Source organism: Protopterus annectens, chromosome 7.part0, assembly GCF_019279795.1.
Source record: "Protopterus annectens isolate FY-2018-M chromosome 7.part0, PAN1.0, whole genome shotgun sequence".
Taxonomy (NCBI): Eukaryota; Metazoa; Chordata; order Ceratodontiformes; family Protopteridae; genus Protopterus; species Protopterus annectens.
This window is the reverse complement of record NC_056739.1, coordinates 1,842,797,486-1,842,814,975: the sequence shown is the minus strand read 5'-3', so window position 1 is coordinate 1,842,814,975 and position 17,490 is coordinate 1,842,797,486.

Here is a 17,490-nt window from a genome sequence, read left to right as displayed (position 1 = left end):
ATCCGTCACCTCTATCATAACTTTAGAAACCATATTTTCAGGGTAACCCCTTGCATAAAACATTTCATCCAATTTGAAGCTTTACTTTTTAAATTCATCATCATCTGAAACCATTCTGGACAATAGAATATATTGGCCCTTAACAATACCAAATTTTTGATGTAAAGGATGGTTGCTTTCAATATGCAGTAGACTATTACAGTATGTAGATTTTCTATAAATTGTACTAACAAAACATTTTTCAGAATAGTTTTAAAAAGTTTGACATCCAGGTAATTTATACTATCAAGGTTATATAGAATAGGTAAACTTTAAGAAGGATGTTGTGGTATTCAGGAATTCAATAAAGCCAACAATTTCACTATCAGATCTATCCCACATAATAAATATATCATCCAAAAAAAATGGAGATATATTTTCCAGGGCTTAATTGGAAAAAATCTTTGAACAAAAACTGTTTTTCCCTCTGGAGTAGAACAATGTTGACAAATGTTAGGGCACATGCAGCCATCATGGCTACGCCTGTTACCCGATGGAAAATTGCCCCTCAAAAAACATGAAGTTATTTTTTAAAACTATTTCCATACAGGATACCAACACATTAATATCATTATTTCCTATACTGGTAGATTCACACAAATATTCATAAAACTATTCTAAAGCTAAGGAATGGGGATCACATTGAATAACTCAACCACATCCGTGGTAAGAGAAACAACAGTATTAGAAAAACCCAGATTTTTGATCTTTAACAAAAAGTCCTAAGAGTCTCGACAAAGGTGGTCAAAGGGTTCCAAAGTCTTCTTTAATTTCCAATCAATATACTTTCCAAGGGGGTGGATTTTTGACTTGCTTCCATTCGCTATGTGCCTCATAGGTGGAGGTGCATCAGTGGTGCTCTTATGTATTTTGGGAATTCCAAAAATACAAGGCACCACAGGCTATTTTAGTATGTTTACTTCTGTATCTATTTTGTTCTATTAAATAATTTATTTGTTTATAATTTTGTCTGTGTGACTTGGACTTTTGTGGCCTCACGGATTCAGGCATTATTGGCTTCCCGTGGAAGTTTTTGTGTTTCTGTGTTTGGTTATTGCTTGTTTTGATAAAAAATAATGACATGGGACAGATTTTATGCATACGCATATATTATATTATATTATATTATATTATATTATTTTGTATTTTAGGTCCATGGAATATCATCAAATGACACAAATGTTGACATTCACATCAGCCATAAAACATTAATATTCCAAATGTAGACATGCTGCTAAACTTGAATTGTGCAGCAGCTTTGTCACATGAAAAATAAATAAATAAAAGGTAAAAAAACATATATATTTTTTTTTTGCATGAGGGCAATCCCCCACACACCCTCTTTATTATATATACTATCTCTGAAATCACACAATAGGTGGGAAAGGGCATATTTGACTTCCTTGAATATTGTATGATATCACACAGTTGTCAAGAAAAACAGCATTAGAACAAAATTAAGTATATCTATTATATCTATGTATCTATATATACAATATCATATCTACCTATAGCTATGTTTTTTATGAGCAAAGAGATACTTATTTTGAATCTTTTTTTTTTCCCTAAGTGTCTCAGTAGTCCTGGTGTTTTGATGATTTCATTGAGCACTTCTTTTAATATAGGAATTTATTTTTGTTATTATAGTTGGACATTTTGTGTTTACTTGTCTTTAATATTTATATGTCAGTGCATTGTACATTTGCATTGACATTATTGAAGTATAACTATACTAATTTTGATGGTATATAGTTTTGTTTAAATGTGATTTTGCTACTTGTTATTTGCAATGATTTTTGTTAGGTGTGTCTTATGTTGATAAATGTTGCGTTAATTGTCAGCTATAGATCTAATACTACCAGTGATGGAGATAGGATACTTAGGACCACTGAGGTTATCTACCAACAATGCTGTTTGATATGAATATTAAAATCATGACAAAGGTACTGGCTGACGACTTAGATCAGCTCCTGTTTGATATTATCATCAGCATGATGTCTTATTGAGCCATATTTAAAGATAACACAGATGACAATATATGGACAAATACAGCTCAGATTGATTATTGTAAATGCTAGATCTGGTCGAGATATATCATATGTATTGTAGAAGGAAGTACCTTTCTAAGGGGTTAGTATGACTTTGGTGTCAGTAAATAAGTATCATGGTTTATATAAGCCGGGGAGGGTGAGAGGGCAAACATCTCACATTCTGGTGTCCAGGGACTAGGCATCACACATAAAAGAACTTTGTATATTAAAGGTGTGTGTGTGTGTGTGTGTGTGTGTGTGTGTGTGTGTGTGTGTGTGTGTGTGTGTGTGTGTGTGTGTGTGTGTGTGTGTGTGTGTGTGTGTGCCTGTGCGTGTGTGTTATTGGGTTTTAATTCTGTGTTTATTTTTATTTTCCTTTGTTGTTGGATTGACTGCTGTTCTCTGCATTATTATCTTGCATTGTCAGTTGACGTGCATCTGTATTTTCTAAGTTTGTGATCATATTCTTTTTTTCCTCCTAATACAGGTCTGACTAAAGTCAGTTCTTTTAATTGCAATAAATATGGTTTAAGGATTTTGGAATTGTTTCGGCTATGGAATGTGATAGAAAGAAAACAACATTATCCCCTTCTAGGAGCTAGTTAAGGGATGGATGGCAGGGATGGATGGCAGGGAAGAGAAAAAGAAGATTGACCTGTGTATTTAGGGTTAAAAATGGGGAGCATTTTATAGGTTCAAAGGTGTTTACTAGGCTAATGATCGCAAGGTCCTTTTTATATCATCATCAAGGTTTAAGTCTTTTTAATGGGTAATTCTAGTGCTGCTTATTTTGTGGATATGCAGGAGGTCCATTAGAGTTGGGTCTGATAATGCCTTGTATGTCAAGCATAGATCTCCCCTTAACAACCTGTAGGAGACAGAATACAGGAATAGGGCATTGAGGTGTTCTGCACAGGACATGTTACTTATACCCAGTATTCTTTTAGTAAGGAATCTCTGTGGAAGGTCCAATTGTTGGATATACCTCATTAGGTACACCCCAAAGGGGGCAATCTACTCAATGATAAGTCTAATGAATGCCAAATACAGCAGAACAATTACTTCCTTGAACCTAGATTTCATACCTTTATATATAACTTGCTCAACATAGAATGGTTTCTTTGCTATTGTAGACACGTGATGGTCAAAGGCTAGATTACTGTCTATGTGTGTCCCCATTTCCCTGACTACAACTATTAAGGGTGTGTTGTCAATATGATAGCTAACAGGGGTGGATGACTTCCCAAAGGATACTATTATGCATTTCTTGGCATCTAGTTTTAGTCCAGTGCTCTGTCACCAGTTGTTTGTTTGTGTCAGACGTTACTGGAGAACATTTGTGTTGGTGGGTAATTCAGTGACAGCTCCTAATTTGCAATCATCTGTAAATCTATTCGGCCAGAGTCCACTGATGTTGGCATTGACTTCAGAGCAGCAAATGTCAAAAAGGAGAAGTCTCAGGACTGATCCCTGAGAGACTCTGCTTGTGACCTGGCTCATTGTAAAGGTGGGCTCCACAATTCTAGCTTCCTGTGTCTTGTCCGTGAGCCAGCTCGCTATCCACCTGGTTACATAAGGGTTTGTACCTAACCTCTTAAGTTTGTCAACATTGCCTGAGTGGGGGATTGTATCAAATACCTTGGCCAGGTTAAGGTATACACTGTGAACTGTATTGCACTCATCCATTGCTTTGGTGACCTTCTCAAAGAAGTCCTCCAGGTTGAATAGGCATGACCTGCCAAAAGTTGGGTTGTGTCCAGTGTCTGGAGGTTTCCTATGTCATTATTGATCATTTCCATGATAATTCTTTCCATGGCTTTGCATATGACACTAGTGTGACTTACTGGTCTGTAGTTTCCAGGGTCTGTAGATGGACCACGTTGTACAGAGGGTTGACTGTTGCTGTTCTCCATTCATGAGGTACGAAGCCTGTTTGGAGGCTACAGTTAAATAGCAATTCCAGAAGGCCTGATAGATCATGTTTCATGCTGTTTAGAATGCATCCTGGGATATTGTTAGGACCTATTGATGCAGTCTTCTTGGCCTTAGAGAGAGCATTAAGGACCTGTCCCCTAGTTATAGCAGTGGGACTTATATTTGATGGCATTTCCTGATGGAAGGTTGATGGGGGGAGAGAGGGGTAAAGTTGGAGCTGAATTTGTCAGAAAGTAGTTTGCTATATTTTCAGGCTCAGTATAGGTGGCTCCATTTATAATGAGTTCTGTACACAGTAATGTTTTGCCTTTGTGGTTGCAGACATTGCTAAAGAATGCCTTGTGGTTGTCCTTGGCCTGGGAGGCCACATTTGGCCTTGGTAGATGTTATTTGTCCTATGAGTTGTTTGTTTAGTTTGATGGGAGTGCCTTTATCCTGCTGGGTGCTGCACCTCCTGAATTTTGACATGAATGTCTTCCTTGTGTTATATAGACTATTGATGTTGTGATTCCACCATAGTAGCTAGTTTTTGTGTTAGTTATGTACTTCTTCCTCATGGGTCGAGCTTCCTTTACACATCTATTAAGATGCTTATATAGGGTTTCTGTGAGTAGGTCTGCATAGGCAGCAGCATTCTTGGGCTTTATGGGGGCTTGAAATTTTGCCAGGTTATCACTTAATAGTAGGAGGTTAATCTTAGAGCAGTTCCTAAATATTCCAAGTTTAGATAGGGCTACAGGTTTTATTTTTGCTTCAAAGGAGACCATTTTGTAGTCTGACCTTACCAGGGAGTTTGTGTTTACAAAATCCAGGAATCTCTATCCCTGTACCTTTGGTGTTTTACATGATTCCCAGTTAATAGTAAGTTAAAATCACCCATGAATATAATATTGGGTTAGATGGTGAGTGTTTCCAATAAGTTTAAATACTTTGTATGGGATTCCTGAGTCATAGATGGGGGCATATAGCTTTCAAGAAAGTGGTACTGGATTTTGCATATGGTCATTTGAACATGGAGAAGCTCAAGTGCATTGTCCTGTTTGACCTTGAGGTATATTTATTTTTGATGTACATCAAGACACTCCCACCTTTAGTCACTGTCTGTGTAGTAGCTGGTCTAAATTTGTGGAAGTCCTTATAACTTTCCACTGTTGATGTGCTCTCCACAGCTTTAAACCATGTCTCAGTGACTCCACAGATGTCAGCATTATATAAGGTGAAGAGAGCTTCTAGGTAGAAGAGTTTTTTTGTTACACTTCTAGCATTGAGCAGTAATTAGATTTTATTGGTTTTGATTTGCTATGTTGGACATCTTTTCAGTTTGGCATTGCCTAAAAAAGGCACTATGTGTGAGGAAAATGTTTTAGCTAAAATTTAAAACCTAGAGGTAAGAGGTGCAGACCATCCCTGGCAAAGCAGTGTGGTCTGTTGCCCATCTCCTTTCATGCTGACAAATATTGGACCCTCTTAGAATTACACCAGAAACTAAGCCAATTATTAAACTCAATCATCTTTTGTTCATATTGTGGCATCTTCCTTGGAGAAGGTAAAATGCTGCTCAGCTCATACCAGCCTGGGATACATATTTCAAGAGCTCCATGATGTCTCTCTTCATATAGTCTAGGGAGGTACATCTCAGGTCATTTACACCCACATGGACTATGACTGAGTGATATTGGTACTTCTTGTCCAATTACCTGAGCGCTTGCATAATCTGGCGGATCCTGGCCCCTGATAAGCAACTGACCGTGACTTTCAATTTACTCATCCTGGTGAGAGGAACATCTGTGTGTCTTACAATGGAGTCTCCAATAACTAGAATGTTGGATTCTGTAGTGGTTTGCCTTATGGGCTTAGAAGTGGAGGCTCCATGAGATGCTGCTGTTTGTGTTGATATAGGTGTTGTTTTGAAAGAGTGCATGTATGGTTGCTGAGGGTATTTTTTTATACATACTTCATCTAGGAGGTCTTTGCGGTTTAAGAAGGTTACATTTAAATATCTCAGCATATGTGCGTCTATGTGTCTGCTTTGAATTGTGTGTGATGGGTGCAACGTGAGTACTACTGACAAACTTATTGACATTGCAAGTGATTGAATTTCTGATTATTTGACTTATTTCTATTCTGTTTCCAAACTTTTCATACTCTATTAATAAAGTAAATTCAAACCAGATACCTGTTATTCAACAACTCCTTCTGGAAGTGGCACTGTGTTGCATCTCTCAAGTATGATAACTTCAGTGTTTGTCAGTTCTGTTATTAAGAAAGAAAATTAAATTGCTTCAAACAGGTTAACTGCATTTAATGGATTCATGTAGTTTTTCACCAGAAATGAAAAAGTATATTTGTGTAAGTAAACTTACCAAAGCAGTAAATGTTTGAATGGTCACCGCAGACCTCACTGCTGTCACACTACCCTTGTACATATCCTGTACCATTCTTACATACTTCTCTGACACTCCCAACTTCCTCATACAATACCACAACTCCTCTCTAGGCACCCTGTCATATGCTTTCTCTAAATCCACAAAGACACAATGCAACTCCTTCTGACTTTCTCTGTACTTTTCCATCAACACTCTCAGGGCAAACATCGCATCTGTAGTGCTCTTTCCTGGCATGAAACCATACTGCTGGTCACTAATCTTCACCTCCCTTCTTAACCTAGCTTCCACTACTCTTTCCCATAACTTCATGATGTGACTGATCAGTTTAGTCCCTCTGTAGTTACTACAGCTCTGCACATCACCCTTATTCTTAAAAATCGGTACCAAAACACTTTTTCTCCATTCCTCAGGCATCCTCTCACTTTCCAAGATTTCATTAAACAATCAAGTTACAAACTCCACAGACATTTCACCTAAACACCTCCATGTTTCCAAAGGTATGTCATTTGGACCAACAGCCTTTCCGTTCTTCATCCTCTTCATAGCTATCTTTACTTCCTCCTTGCTAATCCACTGCACTTCATGATTCACTATCCGCACATCATCCAACCTTCTCTCCCTCTCATTCTCTTCATTCATCAAGCCCTTAAAGTACTCTTTCCATCTGCTCAACACACTCTCCTCGCTTGTGAGTACGTTTCCCTCATTATCCTTTATCACCCTTATCTGCTGCACATCTTTACTAGCTCGGTCCCTCTGTCTATCCAATCGGTACAGGTCCTTTTCTCTCTCCTTACTGTCCCACCTTTTATACAACTCTTCATATGCCTTATCCTTAGCCTTCATTACCTCTCTCTTTGTCATGCACCTCATCTCCTTATACTCTAGTCTACTTTCTTCATCTGTTTGACAATCCCACTTCTTCTTCGCCAACCTCTTTCTCTGTATACTGTCCTTTACTTCTTCATTCCACCACCAGGTCTCCTTGTTAAAACGGTAAGCACTTTCATTCTCTATATAGAGCTTCATCAGACCAAGTTACTGATCAATAAAATGCATTCAAATAAAGTATGTAAAATCACATAACTGCAAGTTAATGAGTTAAACCTTACCTTTGACCTTTGTGCTATAGCGTTGTAGTTCTCCCTATCATTCATTCCCAAAGAACTACATGTATTTAATTTAATTTGCCAACAATATTCATACAATCAAGTTCATCCTCAGCATCCCATTTCATATTAAAATTATGAATTTGATCTATAACTGAAAATCTAAAATTTACTTCTTTAACATTTTTTAAATGACTCTGTTTCACTTTTTAGCTAAAGCATTACTTAAATCCATTTTTTACTGCTCTAAGGTGCTCATACATTATCATATTGAAATTTATAACAGTTCTGACAATGTAAAAAGCAGGATAAAGTCTACATAAAAATATCTACACCACAAACTTAGATCTGCAGTTGTATTTGGTATATAATTTAACTGGGTCTATATTATAATCTCGAAGTTGCGGAACATCGAATACAATATGGTTCATATTGTTGAAGTTCTGTAACTTCGAAAAAAAAAATTAAAACTTCAAATGCTTACCCTAACAGGTTTAAGCAGGGGTGCAAGCCCCCTGCACCCCCCACACCCCCACTACTTAAATATACCAACTCCGAGATCACACTTTAATGTAATATGGTGCAGAAAGGGAAGATTTCCCTTTCCTGCACTGTAGCGTGATGTTGGAGTTGGTATATTTAAGTAACAGGGGGTGTGGGGAGTGCAGGGGTGCCCCCCTGCCTACACCCGTTAGTTTTTTTTTTGTTTTGAATCTTTTTTTTATTAAATTTTGATTGTTTAATGGTTCGATGCATAAAGTTCAATGTTTATGCATTTGATTCATTAAACAGTCGATATTATAATATAGACCCAATTTAATTTCATAATTTCTTCCAGTAAGCCAACTTTTTTCACCAACTAAAATGTATTTACAAAAATTGCAATTCATACATTTATACATTCCCTTCATCTGCTCTAAATTTTCTTTAACCAAATTATTTTTATAAAACTACTCTTTTAAATTCCTGCTCCACTTAAAGACAAAGGCTGGATTTTCCCCAATAATATTTTTAAAATTCTGGAAATTTGTAAGAAATCTCCAGTTGTTGGTTATAATTCCCTTCATTCCTTTTTCATCTACAGAATTTTAAAGTAGATTAGAAAGAAAAAAACTTCTTTTCTTTAAGTACTACTTCCATTCTGCTAGTTGTATTATTATTATTATTATTATTATTATTATTATTATTATTATTATTATTATTCCTAGCTACATGGCTCTGACTCCTGCTTCTAATCACATCAGTCATAATCAACCATTTTCCTAGGATAGCCTTTCTCACGAAATCTAGATCTTAGATCTTCACACTGCTTATAATATAATTGATTAGTGTTCTACTAATCAATATTGCTAAAACAGCCTTTAACCCTTACGTTACATGTAAACAATACACATATATAGACAATAAAAGTAAAGTAAAAGTAATGTGAAAAGTAGAATAGTAAAAAATAGAACAATAAACAACGTCAAATACTAACATTTTTTATAAATTTAAGGTTGCATCCTTTAAAACTGGTACCAAGAAAACATGTTCATTGATACCCAGTGGATAAATGGCTCCCAACCTAAGTTGCTATTTGACCTCACTACTACAAATCCTATTACCCTAATCACCTCCTCAGGGATCCTTATTAATAATTTTGAAAATACCAAACTTAAACTTAACCTGCCTAGTACAGTTCAATGTGTGTTTGTAAAGGAAATTGTTCATATTTTTGTTTTCTATGGCATACAGATGTTCATAAATGCATTTACCTAGTGCTCTCTCAGTTTTGCCAACGTAAAACCCACAGTCACGATGGTGAAGCACTTGATTTGATAAAGTCCAGGATTTATGCGGACAAAAGCACTTACCATATTGACTACTGCAGACCTGTTTTTATTGGATTATCGTGTATCATACTGGCTTTTACAATTCTGCACTTATTGGACTGTTGTGTGGAATAAATACTTTATTGCTACTTTCAGGACTGGAAGATTTTTTCTACATGTTGGTGTGGCAGTGTTGACCAGGGTGGATTGTGTTTTTATTGTGTTTTTTTTTCCCACCGGAGTGCTCCATTGTATTGTTTACTGCTTATAAAATTGCTGAGCATCATCATCCAGAGCACTTATTTTTAAAACCTGGCCTGTTACAATATTTCTTTTTAGGCATTTTATGCCAGATGATGTTTTGCTGGATAATGGCAATGGATTGGTCGAGAAAATTGAGACCCAGAAGGATAAAATGATGCCAGTAAATGGTGAATCACGTTTACCAGGAAGAGTGGGTTTGGGATTGGTGCCAAAGCGAGTAGGTAAGAGTGCACTGAATTAAGATGATATGAACAGTTTTTTTGCAAAATTGTTTAGTCAGAATGCATAATCCCTGAGCAATCTGGTATATATGGAACCTTTATTCATACTTCTCAAACAAGCCACTTTTTTCCACACACTAGTATCTATAGCTTAAAAAAATTCCTCTGATGACCTTAATATATACTTTACTCTTCCTGACTCTGACCCAATTAAAATATTATCTGCAAGAACAGCTTCATTATTTGGGTATACAATTCTCCTAAAATAACCATAACTATCTCAAGATAACGGTGGCAGATATTTGGTCAAGATTTCAAAACGATATCAATGATGGTCTAGACTTTTTCCTTCTTTCTTGGCCAGAGACCACAGTAATTAAGATGAACATTCTTCCTAGACTATTATATCAGACAAGGATAAGTGGGAGAGTTAACAGGAAAGTACCTAGATCATCCCTGGTCTCGGAGGAAGACATTTCAGCAGCCTGAACATTAAAGAAAAAACTTTTTAGTAGTAAAAGGATGACCTCAAATGTATACAAGGTTATTATGTCACTCAGATATCAGAATGAGTTCATTATCTCAAAATGTTAAAAAGTAACCCTACCATAAACCAAAGCTCAATATCACAGGCTATTGATATCCTCCACCTGGTTGCAAATGTTCCTATTAAAGTTCTAATTCCTATCTTCATGTTAATTAAATATAATCCTTTTATTGATGAAGGGAGAGCTCCAGATACGAGTTCCCTAGATTTGGTGGCTGAATTTATTGAACTTGAAAAAATATGATTCAGATCAAGAAAATACTTTGGGACATTTTGTTTATTTGAATCCTGTCTGGCTGTTAACAGAGTTCTGAGAGGGATGAGAGTATTGCGAATGCTGGCAGGTGATAGGCTCTCTTGTGATTTGGTAGAGGCATGGAGAGCCCTGAAAGAAAGTACTGGCTTACAATATGTTCACTTGTGGATCGAAGAAACAAGTGGACTTTGGCACGTCTTAATTCAGTAGTCACTTCTTATAATTATTTAAAGGGGTTGACCTTGAAGAAGAACTTTGAGGTTAAGCTTGAAAGAACTACAGAAAAGTTTTCCATGTTGAATGATATTCAAAAAAGGTGAAAGATGAAGAAATTTCTCAGATACAAGAGGGACTATGAAGAAAGAAGGAACTTTGAGTGGGCAGAGTTTTGTGGCTCTCTTGAGGTTATGGGTGATTTTATTAAGGAGTCATTACATGAAGAAAATTGTAATCCTAGTAAGAATGTTTTGTGCATGGATGGAGGAACGAGGAAAGCTAAAAGGATGAGAAGCAATTCTTGAGATGTCCAAGATTTGAGATATGTAGTAAAGGAACCAGCCCATAATAGTTTTGTTAATACAAACAGCCAGCAACTGAATTTTCAGTGTAGCTACCAAAGTGGCCATAAACAGGGTATTCAAAACGTAGATCTTTATCAAGCTGGATTAACTGGGAAAAGGACTGGGGCACAAATAGCAGTTCAAACTCCACGGTGCCAGAATTCAAATCAAAAGGGAAAGAAGTTTTGATATAAAAGTTACAATCAGAATATGAACCGGAACTTTTCCCGAGGATATAAGAACTTTGTGAAAAACTATTTTTTTAGAAGAAATGAGTTCTTTTCTTCCCCACAAAGGTACTGTAACTGATTCTTTTTGTTAATTTATCAGGAGTGGTTTTTAATACTCATCATCTCAAGGTTCTTAGCAAATGGGTTATATCTTTTTGTGCCTTCAGCAAGAGCAGACCTGATTTCTTAGGTTAATTCTCTAAGAGATTATGTCAAAAAGCTGAACTTAAACTGTTATTTTAATGGTAATAGTGATAATACATGTGACTTGTTTAAAAAGCTTGTACCTGTTTTTAACAACCTTTGAGACCAGAGCTAGAAGTGTTTCAGTGACATGTGAAAATGATGTGAGAAATTTGTTGAGTAGTAAAGCAAGTTATCCTTTTTATAACATGACTAAATGAGAAAAATATGCTTTTGTTGAATTAAAACAAAACAGAGGTTTATATATTACCAAGGGTGAGAGAGGGAATGATCTGATTATTCTAGATGTGAGTTAGTACTACAAAAAAAAAATAAATAAATAAAGACAATATAAAAAGATGGAAAGTTTTATAAACAAGTGAGTTGGTCAGAAGTTAAAAGTGCATACTATATGATAGATTCTTGTATACAGGATTGATTACTTGAAGGACTCATCAGTGTTAATATTGCTGAATATTTTAGGATTTGGAAGCCCAAATTAGGTTGGTTTTTTTTTGGCTTACCTAAGATTCATAAGAATTAAAATGAGCCTACTTTTAGACCAATAGTAGCTAATAGAGGAAGTGAGACAAAAGTCTATGGCAATTTATACAGAGAAGCACTTGCAGATGTTAGTTGGCAAAAGTGATTATGTTAAGGATTATTTTGATTTCTGCAAGTTTATTACTGGTATTTCAGCAGATGACTCCATGATTTTAGCAACAGCTGATGTTGTATCTTTGTATACAGTGATCCTGAAAGAGACGGGATTAGAAATGTTAGACAGAGAGATGCATTCATCAGATTGTTTTTCCAAAGAACAGATTAGTTTGTTCACAGAGATTTTAGATGTAATTCTGGCATATAACTTTTTTTGAGTCTGACAATAAAATTTATAGACAAACAAATGGGGTGGTGATGGGACAGCCATGGCCCCCAGTTATGTCAATGTCTTCTTGACAGGCTGAGAAAAAGAATATATGTATAAGATCGAATTTGTTAACTATATAGTGATATGTAAATATTTTATTGATTTATTTATTTTATGGAAGTGCACTAAAAAAGCTCTAGTTGATTTTATGACACATTTAAATAAAGCTACTGAGTATTTCAGTTTTACATATAATAAAGACAAGGACAATATTAATTATTTAGATTTAACTATTTATAAGTCAGACAACAAGTTAAAAGTGAGAATTCATAAAACAAAAGTGCAAAGTAAAAGTTATTTATATTTTAATAGTATGTATAACCTGGGGCTAAAAATGAATATTGTAAAAGGCCAGTTTTTAAGAGTAAATACGCTGACTAATAATTCTCAGGATTTTTATAAGGAGTGTGAAGCTCTAAGATCTAGTTTTCAGGAGAGAGACTATCCTAGGAAAATGGTTGATAATATTATGGCTGATGTGATTAGAAGCAGGAGTTGGAGCCATATAGCTAGGAATAATAATAATACGACTGGCAGAATGAAAGTAATACCTAAAGAAAAGAAAGATTTTTCTTTATCTTGTCTACTTGAAAATTCTGTAGATGAGAAAAGAATAAAGGAAAATGTGACCAACAACTGGAGATATCATGAATTTCCAAGATTTAAAAAATATTATTGGGGAAAATCCAGCTTTTGTCTCTAAGTGGGGGAAAATTTAAAGGAACATTTTTATAAGAATAATTTGGTTAAAGAAAAAATAAAGAAGATGAAGGGAATGTCCAAATGCATGAACTGCAATTTTTGTAAATACATTTTAGTTGGTGAAAAAAAATTGGCTTACTGGAAGAAGTTACAAAATTAAATTATATAACAAATATAACTGCAATTCTATGTATGTGGTGTACATAGATTTATGTGGACTTTGTCCTGCTTTTTTTATTGGCAGCACTGTTAGAGAGTTCACAATGAGAATGTATGAAAACCTTAGAGCAGTAGAAAATGGAGTTAAGTAATGCTTTGGCCAAATATGTGAACCAGAATCATTTGAAAAATGTTAAGGATGTAAATTTTGGATTTTCAGTTATAGATCAAGATCCTGAAATGGGATGCTGAGGATGAGCTTGATTGGAAGGAATATTGTTGGCAGATTAAATTAAATGCTTGTAGTTCTCTGGGAATGAATGATTGGGAGAATTACATAGTTGTATTAAAAAGGAAAGGGTTAACACATTAACTTGTAGCCATGTGATTTTAGTACTTTATTTAAATGGATTTTATTGATCAGCAACTTGGTCTGATGAAGTTCTATGTACAGAATGAAAGTGCTTACCGGTTTGTTTGTTTTTTATGTTGTTTTTATTATATTCAAGTTTAAATATGTTCATTGTTCACAGTTTTTTAACATTATTTTTACTAGTTTAATGATTTTATATCAAGTTTTTGGTAGTTTTTATTGTTATTATAAAATTAACTGTTTTATAAAATGGAAGTTTTTTTTTTTCTCAAAGGGACTTATCTGCCCAGCAAAGGAACAGTATAATCCAACTGGTGATCCTCGAAAGCCTCAGGGGAGCATACTCTTCAAAGGCAGGTAAGCTCAGAAGGGCATGGCATCCACATTTATGTATTAGTCATCTCAGCTCAAGCTATCTGATGGTTTGGGCATGTGGAAGGTGCCCTGAAGCTTTGAAAGCCAGCCAGCTGTTATATCCTTACAGGATATAAGCCATATACTAATGCTACTTCAGCAGTGATCAATATGATGAGCATCCATATTTTTATCTATGCCATGTAGACTTCTCCTAGAAGGGAATATTCTAAATCCTTAATTATAATATATATGGTTTTGCAGTCTATATTCCTAGAAGTAAAGACTGGTACTGTGTGACTGCAGCTAGTAATTTCTGGTTTTGCAAAGCTCATCAAAAGAAGGACTGATGTTGTTTTCATTCACCAGTGCATATGCTCTTGCAAATATGACAGTGATGAATTTCCCTATGTGTCCATTTTCAGATCCTTTTGGGTACCATATCTGCCACTGAACTACATCTAAATGAGCAAAGCTATTTTATTATATAAACTATAAATGATTTATTCTTATGTTGTGCTGGCATGCACTGACTCAATCACACATATAATATGACACTGGAGATGACAAGAGTTCTCATTACCCAGGCATGGTCACATGCTGTTGTATCCACTAAGTTCTCATGATAAGAGGAGAAGCAAATATAGCCATGGTTTTGTGTACATATTGGGAGTTGCATTTCTAGGCATTCATATTTACTCTGTATTCTCCATACTGGCTCTCAGACAGATCCTATAAGGTAAGAGTAGCGGGATCTATGTCTGAATCCAGACCAGTAATGAGTGATGTGCCTCAGGGCTATGTCTTGGGGCCCCTCCTGTTTGGCATATACTTCTCAGAAGTACAGGCAAGCACGGAAGGGCTGGGGCTGACTAAGTTTGTGGACGACTGTAAACTGGGTGCTATAATAGAGTCTCTGGCCATGGAGATTCTCCAGAAGGGCCTAAATGAGACTGATGCATGGTGTCAAAGCCATGGTCTCAAGCTAAATGCAAAAAAATGCATAGTAATCCCCCTTGGAAAAAACAGAGTACCCACAAACTACAACGTAGGAGGTAATCCCCTGAAATCTGAAGAAGAAATAAGGGATCTAGGGACCCAAGTAGATAGTCAGCTTTCCTTTGATAACCATGTTGCCAAAGTGGTTAGAAAATCCTTCTATGTGACCTATCTGATCACAAAAGGGTTCACATCAAGATCTAAGGATGTAATGGTGCCCCTCTACTCTTCCCTCATCAGACACATTATTGAGTGCAATGCACCAATTGGAATGTACCTGGCTAGACATCTCCAGCAGCTGGAGAGACCACAGAGGTACCTAACCAAGAGGATTACTGGCCTCAAACAGTTGCCCTATGCAGCTCGATTGAAAAAGCTAAGACTGTTCTCTGTTGCATACTGCTTTCTCAGAGGCGATCTCTGTCTAACGTACAGAGCAATGTCCAACCCAGAATTGTTGAACATGCTCCATCTTAGCAAAACCAAATCTACTCAAGCTACATGCTCCAGGGATATAAACCTCAACACAACAATGAATAGAACATGCTGGAGGGATAGATTCTCTTCGCAGAGACTTCCCTTACTATGGAATGGGGTCCTGATCTACATAAGACAGAGCCCCTCACTATCACTCTTCAAGAGGTACCTTGATGAGTGGATGGGTAACAGAAAGTTCACACCGGGGATCACACCAACAGCACTACTAGATAGGGGCCAAGGGTACTAGCTGCTAGTTCAAGGGTCTAGGGAACTACTAAAGGGGCGGTGAATACCGCACAACGTGGCTGGGCTAATATATGCCTTCGGGCAGATAGACCAGTACCAACCTATGAACCTATGAACCTATACATCATGATATTCTGGGAAACTGAAACATGTATGTAAAAACATGCCTTATATGGTGTATAAATTATTAAATGTCAAGCATATTTAATGGTTTCATATTTGTCATAGCTACCAAGTAGACTTCTATGTCACACAGCTTTCTGCACAATAGGTTCATAGGTTCATAGGTAGGTACTAGGCTATCGTCCCTAGGGCCTATACAAGCCTAGCCAAAAAGGTACCCTGGCTTTCGCCACCCAAGAAAATTATTTTCCTATGCCCCTGTTGAGCAGAGCCACAGAGGTGATCCCTGGGGTGAATTTCCTATTTACCATCCAATCATCAAGAATTTTCTTGAAGAGTGCTAATGAGGAGCTTCTATTTATATAGATAGGAGTTTGTTCCAGAGTATGGGAAGTCTCTGGGACAGGAATCTATCCCTCCAGCATGTTCTGTTTATTGTGGTGACAAGGTTTAGCTCCCTAGAGCATGTAGCTGAGAGGGATTGGGATTTCTTTAAGTGGAGCATGTCCAACAGCTCTGGGTTTGACATAGCTTTGTATGTTAGGCAGAGATTGCCTCTGAGTAGGCAATATGTGACGGAATAACGCTGGAGTTTTTTTGAGAAGGTCTGCATAGGGCATCTGTTTGAGGCCAATAATCCTCTTTGTGAGGTATTTCTGTGGCCTTTCCAGTTGTTGTAGATGTCTTGTGAGGTACATACCAAAAGGGGTGCTGTACTCTATCATGGGTCTAATAAGTGATGAGTAGAGGGGAGCAATTACCTTTTTTTTCCTGGATGAGAAACCTTTTGAGATGAGTAGAAGGATTTCCTGACTACTATGGTGATGTGATTATCAAAGGAGAGACTACTGTCCACCTGTGTCCCAAGGTCTCTTATCACACTTTTGGTGTTAAGTAGACTACCACCTATGTGGTAGCTCATGGGTAAAGAGTTTTTGCCAAAGGGGATGACAATGCACTTTTTGGCATTGCGCTTGAGGCCGTTGCTTTAACACCAGGCATCTGTCTCAGTGAGGCCCTTTTGTAGGATGTCCACATCATTAGGAGTTTCAGTTATGGCTCCTAGTTTGCAGTCATCTGCGAACTTCATTAACCAAAGACCTTCTGTGTTAGCCTGTACTTCAGAAAAATAAATACCAAATAGAAGAGGATCCAGGACTGAACCCTGTGATACTCCACTTGTCACTGGTCTGAAGTCAGATTTGGAGTCTGCTACTTTCACAGTGTGGGTTCCTTCCATGAACCACTTCACAACCCATCTTGTGAAATAGGGATTTATACCTAGTTTAGTGAGTTTGTCTATAATTCCAGAGTGGGAGATGGTGTCAAAAGCATTGCCGAGATCTAGATAGGCTGTTTGAACCACCTTACCCTCGTCTAAGGCTTTGGTGACTGCTTCAAAGAAGTCTAAGAGGTTTAGGAGACATGATCTCCCTTTTACAAACCTGTACTGGGTGGAGTCCAGAGTTTGGAGATTACCATTATCTTTGTTTATAAGTTCCATGATGATATGTTCCATGGCCTTGCAGACCAGGCTCGTTAGGCTAATGG